Genomic DNA, 5,513 nt, shown 5'->3' on the forward strand with positions numbered 1-5,513 from the left:
TGCTCATTCAAGGAACCCGTCATTTTTCTAATTTCCTCTACTTTTTATCAATAACTTCTTTAGAAGCAGTTATAATTTCTTTTACTGCAGTGTTTTTTTTTTCAATTGGTTTTCCTCCCTATGATTCTGTAGTTGCTTCTTTACTTCAGATGCTATGAGTTCTGAGAGTTCTTTTTTTATTTCAGAAAAGAATTGCATTGTGATTTCCTCCATACCTTTCTGCTGTTGCTTACTTACTATCGACGCTATCATTTCATACATTTGAGACGAGCTTGTGTCCTCCGCACTTGTTCTGGCTGGGCACTGGGTTTCCTCCATATGTTTCTGCATTTGAATCTTTAGTGCAGATGTTATTAATTCAAGTATTTCTTTTTTTTATTTCCAATCTGAGGTCCTCTATACCTTTCTACAGCTGTTTCTTTATTTCAGAAGCCGTTGATTCATTGCTTTCAGCTGTGTGATTCCCAATTTGTTCTTTGTTAGTGCCCTCTGCACCTGTTATGGGTGGGCTTGGGTTCTGAAGTTGCATTTTGTTCCTTCTCCTCATTTTGTGTAGCACTGTCTTCTGACCGTTGTTGTAGATCTTTACTGTAGTTATAACCTTCGCACATACTGAAGTTCAAGTGCACCTCTACAAAGTTTGGACTTATCCAGCTGTGCCTGGCTTAGTTCTGGCTGCTGTGCTCAACTCCTTCCCGCTGCTGCCCTTGAGGCTGAGCCTGTTATGCCCCTGTGGCAAGATGCTTTGCTCCTGGACTAGCTGGGTGGATCTGTCCTCTACACTCTTCAGGGATTTTAGTTGTAGGGTTACACCCCAGGCATGTATGCCAGGCCTGAGCTGTGCTTGGAGGGGACAAGGTGGAGTAGGGGGAGAGGAAGCTCTTCTTCACACTTACTGGATCTGGGCTAGGACTGGGTCTGGGGGTTCCTGGAACATGGCAGAAATTCCTACTGGGTGGACAGAGTGGGGGAGGTGCTGCGGAGTGTTGGGGGCGTTCCAAGGGGTTGGGAGAGGGTCTCACCCACGCTGCGCCTGGGCTGGGACTGGTCCCACCGCCTGCGCAGGTAGCAGAAAGCTCTCCTGCACACTCACCAGACCTGGGCTAGGACTCGGTGATGCATATCTTTCTGATGCTCCTCCTGACTTGGCCCACGATAACTCAGTCTCAGAATATTTTAGTGGCTGAAGAAGTGGAGCTACCTTGATATGTGTTTCAGGCAATGAATCACCCACAGCATCTTGTTTTGTTGCCAACTCTGCAACCCTATTGCCTCAGGCCTCAATGATGTGTCCTTTTAGTCCAGGACACTGTATCACTGCCACTTCAGTGACCTACCATACTGCCTGTAACAAGTTTAAAATGCAAATAATTTATGCAATTTGAAGAGAAATCAGAGTATATAACAAGTGTGAAATCTCCTGGGAGTTTTTTTTTTTTTTTTTTGTGGTTTTTCTCCTGAACTTAGGAGGCCTCCTTGCTGCTAGATGACACCATGCACATGAACAGTGGCAAATACATAATGCATACCTAGATGTGGAAAGACATCAGTCTCTTGTCCTTTCCCAACTCCAAAGCCCAGGTGGGCATGATCAGTCTGGACTTTTTGGAGATAGAACCTAAGAACTGTATTACTGACCACACTTTCCTTTTCACAGTCACAACCACTGTTCCCACACTCTGTACCCCATCTATTACCATGTTGCTGCCATCTGCAAATATGACAATGTTGATGTCTCCAACTGTGTCCCAAAGATCAAGTCTTTCCAAATAAGAACCTCAATGCTCAATGCGCCGGGTGTGAAAATGACATTGGAAGGAGGGAGGCAGCATTAATTGTCTGTATTGTCTTTAGAGTTAGATAAGAGTCTTCAAAGAGGGCTGCCTGTACTAGGCCAGCCTTGTACCTGAGAGCCTGCTTCTATCAGGGTCCCAGAACTGTGTGTCCAACACATGGGGCATGAACATGCTCAACTTTTTAACCTAGAGTTAATTTTTCAGCCTTATTTACCAATATAGCAGCTTCTGCAGTGGCCTGCTAGCATGATGGCCACCAGGCTACCATATAATCCAGTGTTTTGGACAAACAGGCTATAGAGCATTTGCATGGCCATAAGGTCTGAGTTAAGATTCCCATTACATCTTGTACTTTCTCATGAACAATCAGCTCAAAGGCGCTTATTGATATCTTATAGGGCCAGAGTGTGTGCCCTCAAATCTCCCTTTTTAAATGCTCAAATGCTTTTCACCATTCTGAATTCCAATCCAAGTGAATACTATTATTTTATTTCAGGGCTTCTTCATGGAAGGATTTAGCAAGGAAGGCAAAATTTACCACCTACAGAGGACAGTAACCCACTGTTCCCATGAACTCCTTTTGGGTCCCCAGCTCTTCCACTCCTGATTAGCTTGGGTCTGAGAGAACCACAAGGGTAGACCGAAGGAATTTCACAGTTTGAACACTTATTTGAGCCTTCCTCTTGGAGATGCAGTACCTGTTATCTTGCAACAACTCTAATACCTTATTTGGCTCCCGTTTACACAAGTCCTAGGTCTCTGTAGCTAGCAAAAAGTCACCTACATACTGTAAGAGAGAAAAATTAAGATTGTTTTTACTAAAATGCACCAGATTCTTTGATAAGGCTTTTCAAAAATAGTAAGTGAATTTTAAATTCTTAGGAAGTGATTTCCATATCAACAGGTACTTGTGTCACCCATCAGGATTCCCCTGTTTGAAGGCAAATAATTCCAGGGAAGCAGCTGACAAGGGAATACAAAAGAATTTATCTTTATTTTTTTTATTTACCAGGGATTGAACTCAGGCTGTTGCCAGGCAAGCAATTATTCTACTGAGGTATCTCCCTGGCACCTTCTTTATTGTTTTTATTTTATTTTATTGTGGTACCAGGAATTAAACTCAGGACCTTGCACTTGTGAGGCAAACGCTTATTCTACTGAGCTGTATCCCAAGCCCAAGAATGTGTCTTTAGATCTAGCAAAATATGCCAGATCCAGTTAGGTGAGACCAGACTTAAGCACTTAAAATATAAAGTGTGGCCAGAGAGCTGTCATTTCTTATCAACCATGGACACTTTAGTAGCTAAATCCCTGTAGAATGTTAGCAGACAGCAGTTATACTTGTATGCAGAACATTTGATATCAATAGTTGTATATAGCACAGTAACATGACAGTCAGGATCAAATGTTCATTATAGTTAACATACACATCACATAAGTTTTTGTTAGAAATTTATATGATTGATGACATCATGTTGGCTTGACATGGACTTCTTATTATAAATATCTAAAGCATAAGAGAAAGGCATGTTTAATTATGAAGGAAAATATACACTGTAGAATATTGTATATTTGGAATGCATAAATATATTTAACATATCAACAGCATCTTTCATGTAAAAACCTTACCTTAATTTTTTGGAAAGCTTATCTTTAATCAATGATCAAATTATTGCGGATGTCTTTTAAGGAATTTATTGGGAGCTCTCCTTTGATGAACAAAGTTTGGTCACTAATCTATCAAACTATCAAGGGTCCTGTCCAAAAATCACCCCCAATTTTAATGATTTTTGCTTAATTATAAACCAATTTTCATGTTTCCTAGACCAGCTGGTAACTCATGAAAACCCATGCTTTAAACTCTGTATATTAAATCTCAAATAAAAAATAGAACAGCTGTTCACCAAATGACATATAAATCAAAGTTTTTCCTAAACCACAGTCTATTCAAATATATTTTTGGCCAGGGTAAATTATAATGACCTTTTTAAAGTTTGTAATTGTAAAAGACTAGTCAAAACTTTGTAGGTCAATTATTAGAGATACCTTATAAAAATAATTTATTAGCAAAATATTCTAAAAGAGTCCAGTAGCCCATAATAGTATTGGGTCTTCTGCTTGACTGGAAATGTCAGAAATTGTTGACCTGAGTCCCCTACAGCTCAACATAACAGCATGACTTTACTTCTTATATTTTGTTTTTATACTTTTTTGCTGGATGGTTAAGACCAAGGTAAAGCAGGACCTCTGCAACAAGAGTTGTAGCTTTTGGGTCTGATAAAGTCAGTGAAATCCCCTCACACCTATAATATTCAAATAACAGAACTTAACAAAATAAGGGGATATAGATGAATGTGCGTTTTGTATCTGTGTATTCAAAGAGGTTACGATAGATATATAGTTACATTCTCTTAATGAACAGAGGAATTTGTTCTAAAGGTGTTTGTAAATAAGATATCATGTCCACATCTTGTACAGAAATTAACCACTAGGAAGAATGTATGCAATGTGTTAATTATAGAAACTGTCCTACCAATTTCGTTTGAAACTGTCTCATTGCTATTTGTTTCAAAATAAAATTATGGAAAAATAAACTACATAAATGACAGCAATGTGTAAATCAAATAATAATAATAATAATAATAATAATAAATTAGTAAAAAAAGAATTTAAAAAATGTAACTCCTTGATATTTATAGTTGATCAGCTTCAGTATTTTAATATCTACAACTTTTGTTGAGGAAAAGTTGTCTAAGTTAGTAGTCTTTATGACTATTGGGTATTACCTCAAATTAGTTCGCTATGTATGTCTTACCATTGTAATAATTACTAGGGGCACTGTTGACACAGTTTTATCAGAATCAAAAAATTGGCAGGCTTTTTCTTTTACATTTCCTTTAAATCCTAGGGCTGAGATTCAGGCAAACACCATTAAACTCATCAATCTGATTTTTTTTTTATTCCTTTACAAACACTATCCTGAAACTGCCTCTGATTCCATAAAATACACTTTTTTTCCCTCTTCTAACAGCTTTGCACATTTACACTTGAAATATCCCTTTTATCCATAATAGTCTTCCTTATAGGCTGGCAGCATCACTTTTTTCCTGTATATATTTCCATTCCGTATTCTCTCTGCTATGAAGCAGAAGCATTCGTGTTGACTTTGTTTAGCTTTGCAGCTTATTGTGGATAGCCAGATGAAGCAAAGCCTGGGGGCGGGAGTCATAATCGCATTAGACTAAATGTCAAGGAGTTTGGGGAGGTCAGGGAGAGGTGAGCAGCAACCATGAACAGAAAAAGCAGGACAGATAAGGGTCCTGAGCTAAGCTAGTAAGCTTGGTGGGCTGTCGTTACCCCTCCATGAGCTCAACAGTGGAGGGAGTGGAAGGAGAAAGAGAGAGAGAGAGAGAGAGAGAGAGAGAGAGAGAGAGAGAGAGAGCTCAGAAGATGAAGTGCGAGCACTGGCTGTGTCTCATAGTGCTCAGAATGAGATAACAGAAATCCCAAAGCACTTCCATAAGTAATTTACATAAAAAGCAAAATGCAAGGATAACATAATTTTGAGTAGCAATAACAAATTAAGCAGCAGGGTCTGATTTTTTGTGGGTTTTTAAATAAACAGTTCCAATTGGCAGAAAGGACAAAAGCAAGACATTTAGAACTCCATGCCTCAGATAACTAATGTGACTGTAACCTGAGAAAACAAAATTTTTA

Source organism: Octodon degus, unplaced genomic scaffold (genome assembly GCF_000260255.1).
Source record: "Octodon degus isolate 3935 unplaced genomic scaffold, OctDeg1.0 scaffold00420, whole genome shotgun sequence".
NCBI classification, from domain to species: Eukaryota; Metazoa; Chordata; class Mammalia; order Rodentia; family Octodontidae; genus Octodon; species Octodon degus.